Consider the following 23,529-nt stretch of genomic DNA (forward strand, 5'->3'; position numbering starts at 1 on the left):
CGGTTGGCCTTTCATTTTTTGATGATCAAATTCCTTCACATATTAAGCGAAAAATGGTGGAAGCAATTACTAACGATAACCAGAAGGAAGATGCTGTTCCAAAGAGAGTTGTTGCAACAATGTCAGAAATAACGCTTTACGGCAGAAAGAATATAAATGATTTTATTTCATCAAGAACTAAAACATTCTTTACCCGCTTAGGAATTGAAACAAGTTTTTTGGAATCAGATCCTTCAACATGGCAAGAAAGCGGAAAACGAATTTGTCTGTAGTTAATGACGCTGCAGCGAGAGCATTGAAATTGATCACAGACTACAACAGATCGCTTACTTATAATGAAGAAGATAAACAGTACTTACTGCAAGTTGTTGAGCACTACAGGCAATTGTATCCGTCTTACACCAAAACATCTCTCATTAAATAGACACTCTAATTCTTTAATTAAAATGTTATTAAATTAAAATAAATTATATAAATAAAGTTAAATTATATACACAATAATATATATTAAGTATATACATATTAAATTAAATTAAATTATATAAATTGGAAACAAAAAAAATTTTGTAAAAATTGTGATTTTTTGAAATTGTCCATACTTTGGGATCAAATGGGCACGGTTAGGCATCATCGGATCGGGTTAAAAAATTACACCGTTTTTCATTACTCCTAACCTCATGTTTTAAGACCCGAAAATTTATGGATTTCCACAAAAAAAAAGTTACGGCCAGTCTAATATACATATATATATACCTATATATATATAATTGGCGCGTACACCCGTGTTGGGTGTTTGGCCGAGCTCCTCCTCCTATTTGTGGCGTGCGTCTTGATTTTATTCCACAAATGGGGGGACCTACAGTTTCAAGCCGACGGCAGATATTTATGAGGAGCTTTTTCAAGGCAGAAATACACTCGGAGGTTTGCCATTGCCTGCCGAGGGGTGTTTCACCGAGATTCGAATCTACGTTCTCTCTGTGAATTCCGAATAGTAGTCACGCACCAACCCATTCGGCTACGGCGGCCGGGCGCTCAAATGCTACTTTTCCCGAAATTTGCTTGTGAAAACTACAAATTTTGGATTTTCAAAAAATGGATTATCTAAAATTTGTTATTTTAACGAGTAAATTATATTTCGGGACCGATCCGGAAATTTCGGGATTGTACTAAAAATAACTTAAAAGCACGAAATCAGCAGCGAAATTTGATTTTCTTTTAAATCTATATATAAAATCGGTACTAATAAATATTTTAATACTCCCAATTCTATTGTATTACAATTGTGTATGTGTGCATACATACATACATGTGTGTGTACACCAATGCATTGAATTTACGAATATTAATGTAAAAAAATAACAAGCTTCATTCGTGTATTTAGCTGTTCCAAATACTTTCTCTCCCCCATTTACTGCAGCGACAGCCAACGCTCCCTCGTCCATTTACCTACCTAAGTACATATCTAAGTCAAACACTTGTCAAACGCGACAAATTACTATTCTTATAGGCTTATTTACGTACATTTTTCCGTACGATCGATTGATTTTTTATTGAGAAATGGTAAGAGGCTGGGGAAAATTAGCTTAGACATTGTCTATTTTATATTAAAAGACCTTTTATTAAGTAAATATACACATACATATGTGCATATATATGGATGTGTGTGTACTTAACCACACAATTATTCTTGATATGTATAAATATATTACTATGGCTGTGCTAATAAGAAATTAGTTGCACCAACACAAATGTACATAAATATGATATTTATCCATATGTATGTATGTGCGCAGAGCACCAAATTTCTCTTTTAAATGATTGTGTTACACATATGTATGTATGTATGTACCCGTACATATTTACCTAAATGTCTATGTTTACAATTGGCTGATAATTTTCATTAATTTTTGACTTTTGTTGCATTAAATTTCGTCGCTCCATTTTGATGTTTACTAAGTCGTCGTAATACTCCAGTGAGCCATTTTTTTTACTAATGTGCATTAACTACCGTTAGATAATTAGGAAAAATTGGAAAGTACATTTTTTTTATTTCAGTTGGCATTGCTTCTCAATTGAAGTTTTTTAACAGAAAGTGAAATCATGAAATAAAATAAAATAAAAGAATATAATGAAATAAAATTAAATAGAATTAAACAATAAAAATAAATTGAACAAAGTATGTAAAATAAAATTAAAGGAAATAATGTAGGATGAAAGTAAACACAAAAATTAGTAAAAAGTACAACAAATTCAACTTCAATCAGCTAATGGGCTGACTCACTTGAGATGTTTTTACAAGAGATTGTGCTGGTGAGATTTTGTTGGTGAAATACGAAAAAAATTAGCACAATGTCACTTCGTTGCCATCTGAACCATAGATAATAAGATGTGAAACTCTTTCATTTTGAGAGAGCGCGCGCCCATGAGGACGTTTAAAAACTTGGCAGCACTCACACATTATGGGATTTTGAACAGCTGATAGGCGAAATGGCAGGCTGCCAGAAGAAACGCGCCAAAAATAACTGACGAAAACAGTTCGTTTTTGCTTAATGGAGAAATAAGGTGTTGAAATGTTTATAACTATTTGTCTTAAAATTAATTCAATTGAAATGTAATAATTTGAATTGAAGTAAGTTTGTAGAATCCAAAGCTCGTTATATACTTTTCGACTTCTACTTTTAATTAGTCTTATGTACATAATGTAATTTTATTGAAAACTGTGTATTGGTTTATGTAAATTTGTATATACGTAAATATTCTATGGTTGAAAAGCGTAGAAAAGGGAACTGAATTTGTGTTTGAGATATTTTACAAAAATTAAAGTTAATCTGCTTTAACTTATTCTGTTCGTTGTTTGAGAATTTGTTTTTTGTTACCCACTTTCTGTGTTATATTAAAAAATCGTAATAAGTCATGTTTTTAATTATAACTTATGTTTTTCGGGTTCATAACTTTATTATTATTAAATTAGTTAAGTATATCAGTTTCAAATAATTTCATTTACATATACATTTTTAAATTTTTTGCTTATTTATGTACATATTTCATACGGATTGTGCTTATTTTTAGTATATGTAGGTGTTTACGAGTATTATATTATTCGGCAACCGCACACTAAATACTAACCTCAATGGTGGTGTGGAAACTAAAAATTCCCAATTTTGGTTTAAAAAAAATATCCAATTAATGTTTCTACCGGTGTGGCAATATTGGCAAATGTTATAAAAAATGCACATTTTCAGCGCTCTCACGAGAAAAAGAGTTTCCCATCTAGTCATCTATGATCTGAAGAACGACTGTTGTGCAAAATTCGGCTGCCGAATGCTCTGTGACGTGGCAGTCGAAATTCCCCTCACAATTTTCTTTTTCACCCTAGTTAAAGAACAAACTCGTAAATCCATCATATTTGTGAGAGAGTCACGGGTTACATCAGACATCAGTTGATTTATCATTTTCATCATTTTCATCATACCAAATATTAAGCCACTTGTTGAACGACATCTTCGCGAGGAATCGAATAAATGACTGCTCTAAAAGCTGCAGGAATAAAGTATTCTGCTCTTCTGAAACGAAATTCCTTGGTTTCGAAATTTTTAAGTTATCTGAGTGAAATAGCAATATTAAAGAGACGGCAACTGTTCGGCTTCCTCTACGATATCATAAATTGATTTAAATAGGAATGAGAGACTATTCCTATTTTTCATCACAAATGGTCTAATTACTCAACTAATACCTCGAGAGGACTCAAACTACCTCTTCACGTGCCCAGTTAAACCCACTCATTTAACACCCCTTTCCTTCGGGTCGAATTGAAAGAGCCTGTTTTACTGGGCGACGACCGATGGCTTCGCTGCACACTAGGGAAGGTTTTGGGAACTGATACAACAACAACATCAACTATTTGCGTTGGTAGGAATAACGGCAGCCATCTCAACCCCATCTCATATTTCCGTTCATTTACCTTGGAACAGGTGAGCGCTTACTCAAGTTACTCAAATACGTAAACGTGTTGTAAAAAATATTTACAAAAATAATTAAACTAACTAACTTGAGAATAGATGCGTATCTGGAAGATAATTTTAAACGCAACTCAGTTCGTAAGTGCCTTGAGTTGTTGAGATTAGTTTTAACAACTGGCATACAGGTGTAAAAAAAGTCTAACTATGCAGACACGCACACCTAGAGAATACACAATTTTGCGGTTGATAAGGCCACAACACTTCGACATGATGACGTGCTGGCATGCAAGCGGACAGACGTACAGAATGACGAACGGATGGAGCGTGCAAGTGAACAAACAAACGTACTTTAAATGAACAGGAGGCAGCAGTGGTAAGAATTTTTAAACGAAAACTCACGTAAAATGTATATAAAGGGTGCTCCAAATGCAATTACTTTTAAACAAAATGAATGATTTTGAGACGGTTTGTTCCTTACCGCTCACAAGCGATGTCTACCGATGAGAATATCGCTTAGACAAGAGTGTGAAACTACATAGAGTAACGTTGGCTCACCATCGATCTTAAAATCCCAAAATTTAACGCATCAGTCTCATGAAAATTTAGAATTACACTCTTGGATCCCGTTTTAGATAAGGTAGAATTGGACGACGAATTCGGCAGAAATGTTAACTTTTCCGACGAAGCGCATTTTTATATAAACTGCAAGGACTGGAAGGGCAGCAAGGTTGATAAATCATCAGTTTGGTCAATTTGCTTTGGTGAAAACCGAAATTGAGCGAGTAACTTCTACTGCCACATCACCGGGTACTCGGGTATGGCAGCATTCTGCCTGCTCACTTCACACACTTGTCTAATCAGTGTATCACCAACATAATCTCAGCTTTTTCCTAAACAAACCGCTGTCATGGCCCGGGTTACGTCAGCAATCAGCTGATTCCTTCAAACTCACTGGGAGCCGGTGAATGGTCCGAACTCGGCCACACTTCGTAAATTTTTTAATCATTTGTGGACTGGCTAACCCGTATATGGAAGAGAAAACTTCTGCCTATTGGCCAAAATGGCGCTGGAAACAATATTAAGGTCAAAATATTTAACTTTCTTTGGGTTTTGTGGGTTTGAATGGCCGATATTTCGTTATCTTGTTATCAGTTGTGTTGGCAATGTCACTCGGTCAACTTGGAGTTGTGATTTGACTTCGTTAGACTTGGAAGGTGCTTGGGACACGTATTGTCTGAATCCATCGACATTTATAAAACAAATAACCGACGATGTGTTATGTGTCTCTATAACGACAATCAACGAGAGTTCTTCATCGCCTTTATGATTTCCTGCTTTCCGAATGTCGTCATCGGAGTCCAACCACCATCCATTGCAGACGAAGAGTTTCGACTGCCTCCTTAAACCTACACATCTAACATCACTTTCACCAGGACCTACATTGATGGGAGGTCGTAAACTTAGAAGAGCTTGTTAAACTACTACAACAACAACAAAAACTCCTTTTTCTATCTCTACTACGCTCCATGCGAATCTTCCATTGCTCTAAGCAGTGCCGAAAGTCGTGTCCAGTCCGCACCTTCATAACTGGTACCAATTTTTTTCACAGCCTGAAGCTGACTATAGTCTCATTCCTTTTAATGAGGTTCGATCTTAGGAAACAGATTGAAGTCGCAAGGCATAGGATCTGGCGAAGAAAGTGGATGGTCTATGAGTCTATGGTCCTGTATGGGCCAGTTGTTGTAACAGCATGAACATTTCGCATAAATGTTTTGTGCGTGCTGGCCTAAGCTGGCTATTATAAATCCGGATCGTTCCGATAAAGTACAACAATTGGCTGAAAGGAAGTGAATCTTAAATTTGTGCCTTGAGGTAGTGATGAAGGGAGGAAGAATATTTGAAGCCAAAGGTGATACCCGAACGATGACTAGTAATGGCTGTGGTCACCGTTTCGTGTTGATGGTGAAACTCGGCAGGCGTCTAATATTCAAACCTGTTATCTTCGTCGGCCTAGTTGAGCAGAGAAATCCAAGACACCTGAAGCTAAGTTTCGCGAACGTTGTACAGCTAAAGAGTTTGCGCTGAGATATTTTCACTTCATCCTCCAGACAACTGCTGCGTGAACTCGAAATAATATTAAATGTCTTCGCATGATTGCCTAACGCACACTGGCTGGTTAGAGCGCCCACAACAATTGAGAGGCTTTGTTAGCCGTGTGCTGTATTGTCCTCCTGATTTTTTCCCAGCAAAGAAAGACGAAATATTTTCCACATTTTCTTCATAATTTTAATTATTTCTAAATATTCGAAATTTTTTCATATTTTCTACACTTTCTCGCATATCCCATATACATCTTCATATATCTCATATTTGCTATATGAAGAATGTGGCCATATCGATTTGTTTTAAAGAACGAAGAACTTCTCGTTTCCTGCACCACATTAAAAAAGGAAGGCTTCAAGCTAAGAAAGTGACGATCGCTGGCATTTGGCGAGTGCGTACTTCTTGCATGGCAACCTCAAGTCTCGTTATTTAATAGCCACCATACCTGTGCACGGAAAATATTCGCTTTTTATTTTTTAGCTTTATATTTAAAAAAAATATTTTTGGGTCACCCTTTATTTTCACTAATTTTATTTATTACCTACTGCTAAATGAGCGTTAATAAACACTTGCGCATACTCACACACACACACACCCCCACTCATACATGTATTTATATATAAATGCATAAAGTCATTTAGTGCCCGTTAGAATTTATCTATTGACGTCTTTGCCTTCGTTTTCGCCTTCAAAGCGCAGCACATCGCTTCGTATCGAATCTTTCAAACGACCGCATCGATGATAACCGCCGAAATGCTATGTGAAGCGCAGTACTGCTTGTTGTTGTTTGCACTCCAACAGCAAAGTTTCACATTTCACTCTAATAAATTTTTATTCTATTAATTCTATTTAATACAGACATGCATGCATAAGTATTTTCTCTGATAAAGAGAATTAGTTTCAAATACTCGAACTCAACAAGTATTTACGGACGCGATAAGATATTCGATGCGTTTCTAATTTGTTCATTCGCCTTTGGCAAACGGCTCATATTCCCTACGGCTATGTATGTATGTGTGTATGCATTTTCCTTTGTGCGCTATTCGCTGGTTTTCTTCATTACTTTTGGGTCGCTAACACTTGTTGCTTGTCGTTCACACCCTCGTATTGAATGGTTGTGCCACCGCCGCCACCGACTTGGGATGGGCTGTGCTGTCAGGAATTCTACAGTGCTTGGCTTGGCTGTTTGCGCGGATTCCTTTTAAAGAATGTTAAAAATGTTTGGAAAATGGCAGGAATTTTATTTTTTACACTATTATTTGTGCAAATAAACAAGCGGGAATAATAAATTTGCATTTGCTTATTTGAATGAAATAAATCATTGGAAAACTCAGGGATTAATTAGCTTTCGGATTTGGCAAGAAATTGAGGATGGATAAAACAAAAATGTATTTGGTAATAGAATTAATATACAGTGGCTGAACTGAAAGTTTAAAATGAAAGGTATTTTTAACCGCTTTTATTGAGAAATATTATTGATTGATTGGGTTGCCAACTATTTTTAAATATGAAATGCTTATTTGATCACTTAAGGTAGTAGTCTGGTAACTTACACGTTTTTTGAGGCCATGTTTGGGACATTTTTTGACAGGGAAAATAAAATTTAATCGGTTTGATTTTCTGATATGTTATTAAAGGTATCAGAAGGTGTACAAAAAAATTTGTTTTTTTGTTTTTATGTTTTGATACTATTTTTGTACACTGCAGCAAGAGGCAAAAAAAGAGGTACAGTGGCTGGCCGGCGTGATTTCGTCACTTGAGGTCATCTGAAACAGAAAAAACAAATTGCTTATTAATCAGTGTACTTGTCGTTCTGGCGGGTAGTAAAATCAAATGATTTTGACAAAAAATAACAAATGGCGGACTTCGTAAGAAAATTGCCTTTTTTTTAAGTGGAAATAGGACTAAAAAATGGGAAGTTAGGGACGAAATAAATTAAATCTACTACCCGCCAGAACTATTGATGTGTAGAAAAACATATCTAAATTTCAGCTCAATCCGTTAGATAGAAAATTTGTTTTCACGACGGCCATCCGGAAAAACGTTGTTTTGAGAAAAACGCGTTTAAAGTTTTAGCAATTGATTATTTATAGAAAAACAATACTTACACTAAACATCTATCCCTGCTGCATACAATAAACCTTCTGTTTCTTCATAGGCCTCATTCTCAGCTAGTTTCTCTGACCTGCGACTCATCCGGGCAGTTTTAGAGGCATGAGCTGCATCTTTGTTCGCCTTCGAGACTCGATGTCTATTGTACAGTTCAGCGTAAGGGCCGATTGTGACACCCATAGTCTCCATAGTTTGCAACACAGGTAAAATTCCTTCATTAAAGGTACATGCAGCTGTCCAATTTCGAGTGTCCTTGGGCCTACAAAAATGTGTTTGGGAGCTGAATTCCACACACAATGATTGAAAGCCTCGTTATTGTTCTGCGTGTTTCTGCCCAAGCATCTTTTCAATAGATCATCTGATGTCAGTTCTTCGTAAATAGGCTTCAAAATATGCGTAGTATTTTCATCGAAAGCAGGCGGATGTACAAAAGTATTTTCTTTTAATTTTTTATGACGTAATTAAGTAAATTACGTCAAAAACTTTAAGTTACGTGTAACTTCACATCCCTGGTTACAAAGGTAACGCGCAAACAATAGAGACGCAGCTGCGGTGCGGCTTAGCTCTAGAAGTACGAGCCGCTCTCATGTATGTGCTATAATTTCGTCAATATTTCGAATTTCGGTCTAAAATTTGTACAGTATATTACCAATATATCGCACTTTCAAAATGTGTAAAAAACCGAAATTCGAAATTTTCAAAATAATACCAGACTACTACCTTAAAAAGTTGAAATTTAATATAACAATATACGGCGTATATGTCGGTGAAAAACTAAGTAACCCAAAAAGGCTTTATCCGGATAGGTGTTTCACTTAAAAATATTCATATAGGGTTACCACTTAAAGCGTTACATGGGTTTCGTCGGGTAAAAAAAGGCCTATTGTCAATTTTTTTTTTTCTATGTAAAAAATTATTTATTTAATTCAAATTTTTTTCTGTCTTATAGATACATACTCGTATTTAAAGAATAATTTCTGAAATTAAAAAAAAAAAGAATTAAAACTCCTCCATTGTGACGTCATTTCCGGTGACCCCTCGAAAAAAAGGTGCGTCCGCGTTGTCAGATTAACTCCTGACAGGCTCATCAAAACAATGGAAAAACAAAAATAAGTACTTTAGTTAAGACCATAAACTCGAGCTTGAGCGAAGGAAGGAATTTTGACAACCGACTTTGATTAATTAATATAGTGGGCTGCTAAATGCACAACCTTCTGTATTCACTCATTTATGACATCGCTCGCTCTTTTTGAAGTCTCATTTCTCCTACTAAGAAATTCGATTACTTTTTGGTCGCATTTTGTGTGGTTGCTATACCTTCTCTCATCTAAACTAGATTGGCTCAGCTATAATTGCCGCATTGTCTAACACTTCCAGCTCCAATTTTACTACCAACGGTAGTTGTATTTTTTCATACGATTCAATGATTCGCACCTTTACCAATTTTTCGTTTTGCTTTGTGCTGCAGGTAAAACATTGGTGGCATATTTTCATTTCCGAAAAACTAAATGAACAACCGAAACAAATTGACCGACTAATTCAAGGTTTCTAAAATTGAAATTAAAAAAAAAACTCAAATAATAGTAAAAATTATTTGAAATGAACATTGGAATAGGCAGGCAGGCAGGCGCAAGCAAAAAAGGTAATGAATCATACTTCATTAATGACTCGTCAACAGCGCACAGATTGGGCAGTGAAGTGGCTGGACACGACGACGACGACTTAAACCAGTTTCGCTGAGAGTAGGTGACTATGATCAGCAGCAGCAGCACCAGCAACAGAATTTTGTTTTTGTTTGTGGTAATAAACCAAATTTCAGTTCAAAGCTCGAATTACTCAACTTGGGTACCTGCTCATCGTAGCTGACAATGCGCTGCAAGCCAGCTAGTAAGATCGATTACAAAAATAAACATGCTGACAAAGACACCAAACCAAAAGCAAAAAACTACATACAAATCTGTACAAGCAAAAAATAGAAAAAGGGAAGAAGAAAGAATTTTTAGAAAATGCAAGCAAGCGACTTAGCGACTTAAAAAAAATATTTTTTTAAATAAATAAATAGCCACAAAAAATATGCGCAAACATTAGCATTTGGGAACCGGATTTTCGATACTCGCGCTAATGCTAGCAGCAAATGCTGCTCGCACTCGAGCATCGATCGAGCGGTGATGGATCGCTGGCGAACGAGATCGATGTGTGGATTAGCGTTGATGATTTGTTGTTGTTTGTGTTGTTATTGTTGCTGCTACTCTAGCATAGCTGCTAAGAGTTCAGTAATGCTGTTTATTGACTTGCTGTTTAGCTTTATACACACAAATACATACATACACCGGTGCGCAAGATAATAGAAGTGTGTTATATTGGGAAGTTTTCACAAATATTTTTTTTAAATTCAATTTTAAGTAATTTTCATTCTGGAAAAAAAAATCCATATAAGGAAATGTGGCAAATTATGTGCAAAATTCAATGAATTTTTATCAAAATTTCAAATTTTTTATTGGTATTTTTTTACCACAATTTTGAGTATGCCCTTTTATTGCTCCTTATGTTCTAGGAAAATAAAGTGCAAGTTTTAAGTGCCCAAATATTTTCATTGTTTTAAAAAATTTTTTTTTTAGATAGAGTTGGGAATTTTCGTGCTTTATAAACAAGTAAAAAGAATATTTCGCGCATTCGAATCGCACTCCCATTATTTTGAACACAGGTGTACATGCATACATGCATAAATACACACTTATGTAGGTTAGCCGCTTATTTCAACTTTTCTTTATTTACTTGTTTCTTTGCCTGTCTTAGCTATTTATTTCCATATTTATGTAAATTTGTCTCTGTGTATAGGCATGTACGCTTGTTTGTTTGTTTATTTGTTTGTTTAAGCGAGCTCACTAAGATCATCCGTTGCCGCTAATCAGCTTCATTACCGCACGAAAGCACAATGGGCAATACATAAGTGATTAGCCGGCTGGCAGACGGCCAGTGCGATCTCGGTTGTAAGTCAGTAAAACGCGCCATAAACTCGTACACGCATGTACGCATCCAAGTATGTAAGTATGTATGTGTGTAGATTACAGAATTAATGGCGAAATGCTTAAGGCCATCTCTACTAAATGAGGCTCATTGATGAGCAACGTCGTATAGCAGTAAATATATATTACTATGAAGCTTCTTATCAGTGGGAACAAAAAATCGGTAGAATGCTGTGGTAATTTTTTTTAAATATGCCCGTAAATGACAACAATGACTCTGTCAAATGAGGCTAAATACTTGGGGCACCGTTGGCCCATACCCTTGCAACTCGGCTACTGGAACCCTCAAGTCTAGTACAGGTCACTTTGTGTATACGTCACTGAGTAATGCGCCGTAACCGGTTCTATGGTGTCACAGTTTGGTGTATTCCTTTAGAGATTTCTTCTACCTATAAAGCGCAAGTTTATCAAACCGCATTAAAAGGGTTCACCCTTTCAATTGACAAAAGCACTCGACGCCTTTTTTTAACTTATTCTCCCTGTGGAACTTTATGGCAAACTCGCTTTATAAAACATTTTGTAGTGATTTGACATGCTTCAATTTGAAAAGCCTCAATGGCATTTGAAACTAAAATTGAAAGCATTATTTCAAACGAAAGTTTCCATTTGCTTATGTATAGTCGTTTTTTCTTTTATCTAGTTGAAAATAATTTTAGAAAAAATCTTCAAAGGAAAATCTTCATTTTTGTATACCTCAACGTGCAATTATCTATTTTTAAGGCCCATTTTCGCGGCAGCTCACTCCAGAGTTGTTTTATTTAAAGCGAAATTAAAAATAGTGAAAACCTAACAGAAACTTCGTGCACATTTTGGACATGTGCCAAATTTTCCATGGAAACAGAATAGTGAAACAAAAGAAATAAAACACAAAAAAGGAATTCGCGCTAAAATTATGTCTTTGATGTAATTCTCGTTTTTCATTAAAAGCAAGTGGCCGTGAGATCTGGAAGCTACATATTTAGATATATCCCGAACACTGGGGTGGTCGAATGATTATTCTTTACATTCGTCGACGGTAATTTGAAGTATGAAGATGACATGATTATCAATGAAATAACTATAGAGAAGCTTTCTCCTCAGATAAATTACTTGTAGTGGGGTGGGATATTTGGTAATTTGCTAAATGTTCAGTGATTCTTGCATTCTATATTTCAGGCATATCGAAGATTAATAAAATAGTTCACTTTCGAACCATTCGTTAGAAAAACAAAAAATTCTAAATCGAAATTAAAAACAAAAATCTTTCAATAAAATAAATTCTAAATAAAAATTAAAAATAAAATCAAATATTAGCTGCATTCGACAGTACGGAAAGGAGTTACCTGTATGACGCGAGGTCTGAATTTGGTATCCCGCAAAACTAATACGGCTATGTAAGATGACGTTGCTCAACACCAGCAGCGCCGTCAGAATTGGGAAGGACCTCTCCGAGCCGTTTGATACCAAACGAGGTTTCAGACAGGGTGACTCGCTGTCGTGTGGCTTCTTCAACGTGATGTTGGAGAGCATCGTACGAACCGCAGAACTTAATGGCTCAGGCGCAATTTTTTATAAGAGCGTATAATTGTTGGCGTATGCCGATGATATTGACATCATCGGCCTTAACAACCGCGCTGTTAGTTCTGCCTTCTCCAAATTGGATAAAGAGGCACAGCGAATGGGTCTGGTGGTGAACGAGGACAAAACGAAGTACCTCCTGTCTTCAAACAAACAGTCGGCGCACTCGCGTATCGCCACCCACCGTAGTAAAGTCCTCTTTCGACGAAGTAAACTAACACTCTACAAGGCTCTCATCACGCCCGTTCTAACGTATAGCGCAGAAGCGTGGACGATGACAACATCGGATGAAACGACGCTTGGAGTGTTCGAGAGAAAGATTCTGCGCAGGATTTTTGGACCTTTGCACGTTGGCAACGGAGAATATCGCAGTCGATGGAACGATGAGCTGTATGAGCTTTACGGCGACATAAACATAGCGCAGCGAATAAAGATCCAGCGGCTACGTTGGCTGGGTCATGTCGTCCGAAAAAATACAAACGCTCCGGCTTTGAAAGTATTCGATGCGGTATCAGCTGGTGGTAGTAGATGAAGAGGAAGGCCTCCTTTGCATTGGGAAGATCAGGTGGAGAAGGGCTTGGCTTCACTTGGTGTGTGCAACTGACGTCGGTTAGCATGAGAAAGAAACGAATGGTGCGCTTTGTTAAACTCGGCGAAAATCGCGTAAGATATTAAAGATATTTGGATAGACAAGAGATTTTGTAAGGCTATTGTTCTTCAGGATCATTTAGGAATATGTAATTCATTTGTAAAATATTTACTATGATAATTTAGATAAGTACATAAATATAATTCTTATTATTATATTACAAAAGACCAGTTGGTGCTTTTCGTTTAAGTCTTTTCTTATTGAATTTTTTCTTCAGCTGGAAGCTTCCTCATCGTCGGATTTGTGTGCGTCAGAAGACTGCTTACACAGTATGTTCATTAAATAACATGACTTTTCAGATGTAGTCTCCATTTAACTCGATACAACGTTCAGAACCATCAACCAGTTTCTGCATGGACTTTTTTATGTCATCTAAGGGAATGTTCTGTAACACCTGTGTCACGGCTGCTTGAATGGTTGAAATATCATCATAAAACGCACCTTCCATGGCAGTTTTCAATTTAGGGAACAGAAAATAGTCGCATGGTGATAGATCAGGAGAATACGGAAGGTGGTCGATGACACAAATATGCTTTTGCATCAAAAATTCACAAACATTTTTGGTTTTGTGAGGTGGTGCATTATCATGCAATAAAAACAGCTGTTTCCCCTCTAGATATTCAGGTCTAACACGAACAATTCTTGACCACAAACGATGTAAAACTTGTAAATAGTATTCTCCATTAATAGTTTGACCTTCTGCAACAAATTCCATGTGTACAATACCCTTGGAATCGTAGAACGTGATCAACATTGTTTTGATTCTTGACTTCTGAAAACGCAATTTCTTTGCTTTTGGCTCCCCTTTCGTCTTCCATTCTGCAGATTGACGCTTAGTTTCAGGGTCATATTTGAAGCACCATCTTTCGTCACCAGTTATGATCGAATCAAGAAAATCTGGATCGTTTTCAGCTGTTGAAATGATGTCTTTACAATGCTCTACACGAGCGATTTTTTTATATTCATTTCATTGGTGTGGAACAAAGCGTGCACAAACCTTTCTTTTACCCAAATCGTCAGTTAAAATTTTCCAAATAGTACCAGTAGATGAACTTAATTCTTCAGCCAACATTCTTACAGTGAAATTTCCGTCAACAGCAATGATTTCGCGGATTTTTTCCACCAATTCAGCACGCTTACTTGCTTATGGACGACCAGGTCTTTCATCATCTTTCAAATCTTCACGACCATTTGTAAATCGTTTAAACCAATTATATACATTTGAACGAGCTAAACAATCATCACCATAAACTTTTTGCATCAATTTGTACGTCTCACTAAATGTTTTTCCAAGTTTAACACAGAATTTAATATTTGCTCTTTGCTCCATTGTATTTTTACGACACAAGCACGAAACATACTGCCAATAAAAGGCGCGTAACTTTTTAACCTGTCAAACTATTTACATGAAGTTGACTGCGGTTGAAAGCTGACGCCTGTACCTTTTCAATACGATCAAAGTTTAATAGATAGAACGTGTTCCATGATTTAAATAAAAAGTTCTGTTATTTATTGAACATTCTTCCAGTTCCAGGTTCTTCCAGTTTAGTTTAGAGTCATTCGTAATGCCTAAGCTTCCGTATCAGTTTTGTAAATTTTTGTGTGCTATTTTCGAGTCTCTATGCGATGCCATTAGTCCAGTATCATCTGCAAACGTTGCAATCATGCTATTTCCTGAAGACGGTTCCGGTAAATCTGCGGTGTAGATAAGATGCAGAGTAGGCCCTAATACACTGCCTTGTGGAATTCCTGCGTTCATAGGTTCAATGTAAGAACATGCGTCGATATTTTTAATATAAAATTTTCTATCTTGGATGTAACTTTTTAGCATTAGAAAGTAGTCATTTGGCAACCAAGATTGGAGTTTGTGCAGTAATGCAGGGTGCCATACTTTGTCAAAGGCTTTAGCTGCGTCAAGATATACAACCAGGCATACGTGTTTATTGTGAAAGTCTTTATTAATTCCGTGAGTGACTCTGTGCACTTGTTGGATTGTCGAATGTTTTCGCCCAAAACCCGAACTGATGTTGGGGAATTAAATTTATTTTTGTTATAATGGGCTTTATGCGATCAAAAAGTAGCTTCTCAAATATTTTTGATATTGTCGGCAGCAGACTTATTGATTGGTACGAAGATGCAAACGTGGCGCCTTCATTGGGCTTTGGGATCGCAATGATTTCGGCAAGTATTTGAGTTTTATAGCAGCGTTGAATACGTTCCTAAAATAAATGATTGCTCTATCGGGCATATGCTTTACAATTTTCCCGAAATAAGGTCATATCCAGGTTGTTTTTTTAATGTCGAATTTAATTGTTTTATCTCTTTTAGTCAGGTTTTTTTGATGATTTGCTCGTCTTTATTGCTCGTTGTATGAGTGAAATCGAAGTCGGTATTATTTTCATTTTTAAATATATTTTTAAAATATTGAGCTAAAATAGTCGCTTTTTCTCATGATGTTCGGACCCATTGTCCATTTGTGGTTCTTTTTGGTGGGAGGCGTATTGTAGCTCCGACCATCTTTTTTGTCGCCTGTAGATTTTGTTGCGTTAATATTTTTAAGGTGATTGTTTAGTTTTTTGTCTATTTCATGTTTCAGTAGTTCTTTAATTTCTTTAGTTAATTTATTAAGTTGTTTTTCGCTTTTTTTGTTTTCCTTTTAAAGCTGTGAGCCTTTTGCTCCATGTATGTTGGGATGCCACTTATTGTTGTTGTAATAGCATGAAAATTCCTCTTAAGTATTTGAGAATTGACAGGAGTAATAATCCTTAGACGGATTAATCAAACTCCGAGTCATTCTTTTAGTGACCAACTTGAAACCTTCTCACAAATTTCATATTTTAGTTTGTCGGTTCGATGGTTGAACCGCGGACACTGGAAAATTTAGCCGTATGCAGGTTCTTCCATGTCACCTCCGCAATGGTCACAGCAGGGATCGCCCGCGGTGCAGTATACATTTACCGCGTCTCGAACATCTCCTGCGAACCGTTGGTTTCTACTTTTCTGAACTACGGTCTCGATTTTTTATCAGCTGCATTGTCTTCAACTTTCTTGATAAAACTCTCATATTTAGTTCTAAAAAATTTTAATCCATTTATGACATCGCTAATAAACTTAACTCCTTTTCGTGCCATTTCAATCAGACAACATAATTTGTAACCCGGTGAAAGTTACTATGCAAATCACCAATCCACAGCTCATTCGCATTCATTAGCCGTATCTGTCGATTGGCAACACACAATGACAATGCCAACTAAAAATTCAAAAGCGTTGCTAATAATCGCAGACTTCTTTGCTAAAACAGATATTGTGTAGCTTAAAAAATGAAACAAACGCAAATCCCATATTCTCCAAATGAGTGAAAGTTGCCAATTGGGAAAGATAAATTCTTGGTTGAAAAAGAAAAACAAAAAGTCGTCGCCTAAGTAAAATAGAAATACTTAACAAAGCTAAAGTGTAGAGAGGCGGCTATTAAAGCCACTCTGCAGACAACGCCAACACAATATGTGTCGAATCAGTAAAAGGAAATGAAATTTTATGACAATTTCGTGTGGCTAATTTTAGTGGACGCTTTGTTTGAGTGGCGAAAAAATTATTACGAAGATAAGAAAAGCACAAATGAAAAATTAACAAAAAGCGTTCAAAACGATGCTTAATGTTTAGGAGTAAAAATTCTGAAAAAAATGATTTTTAGTTACAATAAAAACCAGAAAAAAAAAACAAAAACAATTAGTAGGTCATAGTTTTATAGGAAATAGGGGAAAAAAAGAAAACAATAATTCGGTCACACTTTTATAGGAAAACAACGAGAGTATGTGCAAACCTATGATCAGATAGTAGATGTTTGAAAAACTGATATGCTCAATGTCACTACTGTGACTTTAGATTAGGGTTGTTCTCCTTTTTTTCTTCTTGATTGACATGATAACCGCTTACGCGGTTTTGGCCGAGTTTAACAAAGCGCGCCAATCGTTTCATTTTCGGGCTAACCGGTGTCAATTGGACACACCAAGTGAAGCCAAGTCCTTCTGCACCTGATCTTTCAAACGCACAGGAGGACTTCCTCTTCCTCTGCTACTACCAACGGATACCGCATCAAATTCTCTCACAACCAGAGCGTTTGTATCCATTCGGACGACATGACCCAGTCAACGAAGCCGCTGGATCTTTATTCGCTGCGCTATGTCTATGTCGCCGTAAAGCTCATACAGCTCATTGCTGCATCGCCTACGATACTCGTCGACACCAACGCAGAATCTTTCTCTCAAATACTCCAAGTGACGCTTCATCGGATATTGTCATCGTCCAAGTTACTGCCCATTAGGACGGGCATGGTGAGAGCAGCATTGGCTTATCGGCATGAAGTAGCGACTTTGCATCTTCAGACAGATAATAACTAACTTTGAGATGAAACGGCCCTTGACCCGTCTATTTCGTACAATTATGCAGTCGTGGATTATTAATGGATTTTCTCGCGCGCTGTGTGGCGTGTTCCGTCGTATAGTGGGAAAGGAAGTGTTTGCGTATTAAAGACATTCAACTGCGGAATACAAAAGTCAACAATCATTAATCTATACCCAAAGAAATGAGTTATTCCACCAAATAATGAGTTTTCCTGGATCTAGTGGCATCTGAATAATGACTTCTTACAAACCCGAGCTTATGACTCGAATTATTCTATCGCTAAAGGCAGATGTCCGAAACTACCTATTTCGATGATAAAAGTGGCATCCAATATATGTGCATAGCTTGTAAAAACTTTCTTTTATCAGGCATCATCCTGTGGGCGAGCCATCCTATAATGGATCAGTCATGTTTACTAGTGTTAGCTGTTCAAAAAAGTGGAAAGACCATTGGGTTCCAATCAACAACAAACTTTCAGCCTTTCACTCGAGCGGATTTCCTATTTATTTGGCGGTTGGTGAAGGTGCTTTAAGCGAGTCGCGTTACGTGCATACTACTTCAATGCCCTAACATATGCGCCTACAATTCTTAACCAACTTGTGATATAATTCTTTAAAAGTCAGCCACACCATCGGAAGCATAATATCCCACACTAAACTTCCATTCTACAGCCTTGCGGATAATTACGGGAGCTCCATGGTGTATAAAGAACGCAACATTCGGATAGGCATTTGCATACCTCGTGTGAAATAGTAAGGCTGAGCAAAAAATACCTACAAAAGCTAGAAGACTAGCCCGAAATCTATTTCTAAGTGAAGGTCATACACGGTTGAGAAAAAACACATCTTCAAGTCTGCACTGATTCTAAAATTTTTGGTTTTAGAAGGAATACTGACAGCTCCCCACGCGGCATCACAATGAGCTATGAGCCTGAGTGTGCCCCACAGGACAACCGCTTCAAAATAACCTAAGTCTGCTCTATCTTAATTATCTAATCTCGCACGAGAGTCCGTCCACGAAGGCAACAGAATCTCGAACATTCCGGCTTTCAGCACGTCCTCATCGTCATCACAGATAAATGAAGTTTCAAGGGGGACTGGAAGCTAGGCCTTTCCGGCTCCCTCCATCCAATTCCATCACATCTAAAAAAAGAAAAATTCGCGCACAATCGTCGTTAGTAGCAATGGAAGCTTAAGGCAGACTGGAAAAGAGGCCTTTCCGGCTCCCAGCTATGAAAAATCGGATACTGAAAACTCGCCATTTTCGGATCCCTTCATCCGCATCTATCACACCTGAAAAAAATCTCCCTTCCTATCCTCACGAGAAGAGTGGGAACGGGACGATGTAAGACAGGCCGATTTCATCCATGTGTATCCAGATGGCTCAAAGCTCGAGGGATCTGGGAATCTGGTTTAGTTTTCGGCTTGCTGACTACTGCAGTATCTTTCAGGCTGAATTGATGGCAATAATAAAACCCGTAATACTGGTACTGGGTGTTGCGGTACCTGGAGACGATATCGCATTTTCACTAATAGCCAGATGGCGATAAAATCCCTCACAAAGCGGTAGACAACCTCTAAGGTTGCAATGAAATGCCGCATTTTGCCTAAAGATAACATGGGCTCCTAGCCATTGTGACATTAAGGGCGACTGCAGGGCCGACTAACTAGCGACACTTGGCCTTTACAGATCCGTAAGCTACTTATTTTTGACGAAATTGTAGGAGCAGCGAATGAAAGATGACGAAATGAACCCCCGTCTAAGTCAGGTGTAAATACTTATGCGGCAAATTTCAAGCAGAGAGGCCGATCAAGTTATCACTGCGAGGAATCTCCAACTTTCCCCCCGCAAAGTCCACGGCGACCCTCTTTACCACCTGGACAAAGGAAGTTAGGGGTTATATACCTTGTGTTGGACTAAAAAATCGATAATTTTTTATGGCATATCCTAAAAGTACATCATCTTAAAAATATAAATTCAAAAAATCATAAAGATCGGATCAGTAGAACGAAAGTTAAAGACCGTGGAAGCGCGCAAATTATCCATAAATGAAGTGGACGCAAAACTTTAGACGCAAGGTGTGTTTTTTGAAAATTACCGTCGCGGTGATCATTATTTATCAAAAACTATTTGACCGATTTGCATAAACTTTTTTTTTAATTATTCGAAGTTACAACCTCGTGAATCTGAACGATTCACTTTTTATAAATATTTGCATAGTTCGCTGGAATTAAATTTTTTAAATTTTTCAACCCCTCAAAAATCGTTTTTTTGGTGGTAAGCGGTTTTCATATCGAGAAAAAATTTTTTTGGGTAAACAAACCGTTCAGATTCACTAAAAAACATTTTTCTACAATAATCATTTCATTTTTTTTGATTTCAGTTGAGCTGCTCACGCGCTACCGGCGTTTCGGGGGAGGGGCGATATCAAGAATAAATAATAACATTTTTGAAAATAAAAACACCAAAATGTATTCTTCGAGAGCTACCCTTCAGTATGATATATGCCCCATTTGAATAAAAGTTCTAAAACATATTTTAAAAAAATTATGACAATCGTCCATTTTCTCGGGCTTACAAGGTATATAACCCCTTAAACTGCAGCTCAAGGTCAAAGTCGATGACACACCAATTCCCATTGTAAACAACTCCAAAATTTTGGGAGTAAGAGTTTGCTAGCCTTCTCTGCCCACACAACCGCAATTGCCACTAAAGTCCAAAATCGCAAAAAGGTCCTTGTTGTTGTTGTAGCAGCATAAACATTCCCCATACTTAAATACGAGGAATGCTGCTGGAGTGACAGTCCTTGGCCGAATATAAATCCGGGTCGTTTCGGTAACGTAGTCGTGGAAATGGCAAAAAAGGTCCTGAAATCGCTTGCCGGCAGCCCTTGGGGAAAATTCAAAGAATTGTTGCTATCGACATTTAAAGCAATGGGCCGGCGGTTCTAAACTATGCTGCGCCTGTCTGGTCACCTGGCACTAGTGACAGACTTGCCAAAACACTGCTATTCTGACAGCGACGGGTTGCCTCCTGATGCCTCTCAGCCTCTTCAACACCTTCACAACGAGGCACAGGTGCTCCCCGTAAAGGAGCACAATGAACTATTCAGCAAATAGTTTCTGCTGGGTGCTACCGCAGATTTTACCCTTGTAGACACCTGTTTGAGCCAGAGCCGTCTCCCGATGCCGACGAGATCCAGGACAATGGGAAAAGACATCTACTGAACCAGACAGTGTTTAGACATACAATAAACGACATTTATCGGGAGACTATCACTACCTTCTTAAGCTCCCGACCACCGAATGCCGTAATCGGAGTCCAACCACCACCTACAGCAGATGAAGAGCTCCAGTTTCCCAGTGAGACCCGCGTAGCACAGGCACAATTACGTTCTGGATATTGTAGCAGGTTAAACTTCTTCTTATCCAGAATTTATCCTTACATTAAAAAATTGAATACGGCAGTTTTGTAGCTTAGTAAATTTTAGTATAATAAAGTGCCAGTTTGAAGTGTCTCAAAATTCTCGTTGGTATTTCCTATTTCCGCATTTTCTCCTTGTAATAAAAGAAATGTGGTGCATTCGTTTTATTTCTTTTGGCGAAACCAATTTTGGCTTAAATGCTAAATTCCAGTCTATTTATATTTTTAAAACAAATCTGCTGAAAAGTTTACTTTTTGTCGCTCACGCCATTTTGTCGCCTAATGCTCGACATGCAGTTTCAATATGCATCTTGAAAGTATGCACAATAGGCCGAGTAGATTTGTGGGGAGGCAAAAAAATCGCCCATTGCTCTGTGAAAATCATATTCTAGGGATCAAAATAAAAAACTTTGCCGAAGGAACCATACCTCTAAAACGAATTCTGATGCCCCCCAATTTGGGTCGAACTTTTAGTGTCTTTTGTGGGGAGGCGAGGCAAAAAAATTGTCCATTGCTCTGTGAAAATCATATTCTAGGGATCAAAATAAGAAGCTTTGCCAAAGGAACTATACCTCTACAACGAATTCTGATATCCCCCAATTTGGGTCGAACTTTTTAGTTTCTTTTCTCATGTAAAGGCCAAAAATGGTGATATTTTGAAATGATTGTATGGGGAACCGCCCAGGGGAGTTCCAGGGGGTGTGCCACTGGCATGGGTGGATCGGCCGTCCAAAGTTAGTGGGGGTCGGTCATACATTTGGACTCGATTGGAGCACTCTAAATGGGTCAAAGTGGGATTTTTCGTTCGACCCAAATTGGGGGACATCAGAATTCGTTTTAGAGGTATGGTTCCTTCGGCAAAGTTTATTATTTTGATCCCTAGAATACGATTTTCACAGAGCAATGAGCGATTTTTAAATCGACCCGCCCTAATGCACAACAAATCCATATAATGAACTGGCTACTTATCACATATAGAGAAAATTGCCCCATGTAAAGGGGAAATGAAAATTATGAAATATAATTAAATTATTTATTTAAAATGTTTAATTATAATAATTTGTTAAACTTTTGCTATCAATTAATTACTAAAATAAAAATATTGTAAAATAAACCAAAACAACCCTGAGTTGAGTGTATTACTAAAAGCGGCTAATACGCCGAAAACGTTTTGAGGCAAAGGTTAAGAAGCTAATTGAGCTAACGAAATTAAGCCGTAATGAAAACGAAAGCGCCAAATAAGCAACTCCGTTCCAAAAAGGGGAAGGAGGAAGAGGAGGAAATACGCGCCGCACATAGGCATTTGAATACATTTAATTACAATATAAGCAAAAACAACAAAAAAAAAGCGAACATTTGAATGGGGGGCAGTACGGCGTTACGGCTCACCACGTCGGCAGCCACTATTTTTGGCCAAATTAACTTTCGATTGTCGTGTGCGCGTGCGCAACACCTCAAATCCAATAGATATTTATCGATATGCATGCGTTAATGGTTGGCATGCACATATCTACATATGGATGTATGTATGTAAAATTGTTTTGCTCGCACCAAATACGTACCTAAGTGTGTATGTGCGTATTAAAAATGCGAGTCAAGTGCATATGCGCATGCGCAACTTAGTTTATTTGCTTGCTGCTGCTGCTGCTCGAAATTTAGGTCAATGTGCAAAGGTTGATGATTGGCTGGCGCTGCACAATTCAACCGCCACAGACCGTTGGGAGGCTGGGCTGGATGGCTGGCGCAGTGCGTTTGTGCAGCAGCTGTCCGTTTTGCATATCAGCTCTTTCTAATTTTTATTTCTTCTATTGTGTTGTGTTGTTTCTTGAGTGTCTTTGATACCGCTTTGTAATCGCATTCGCTTTAACTTTTGATTTACTCCATCATATGTCCTACACGCGGCACAAATTTCTCTAGTTGCTGGTTAATACGAGTGGCGCTTGACTTTTGCCGGTTGCGCACAGTGGGTGAGGATGAGAGAATGTGGGGAGAAGATTTACTAGTTCTCACTTGTATTTTAAAAGTTGCTTAATTTTTTTATGTAGTTTAAACAATTTTAAGCCTCTGTCGCATCTAATCTTTTGTTTTATTTTAAATTAGTTTGAGGTTATTTTACTATTTTTCATTTAGTTGATTTATATAAATTCAATTAAATATAATATCAAAAAATTCTATTATTTTTCACTCTATTTGTATTTTTTTTTCATATTTTTATTTTATATTTTAATTTGTTTCCTGTCATTTAATTTCATTTTTAATTTGCATAACTTAATTTAAAATTTCTTATTTCATATTACAC

This window comes from Anastrepha ludens, chromosome 3 (assembly GCF_028408465.1).
Source record: "Anastrepha ludens isolate Willacy chromosome 3, idAnaLude1.1, whole genome shotgun sequence".
Lineage (NCBI taxonomy): Eukaryota > Metazoa > Arthropoda > Insecta > Diptera > Tephritidae > Anastrepha > Anastrepha ludens.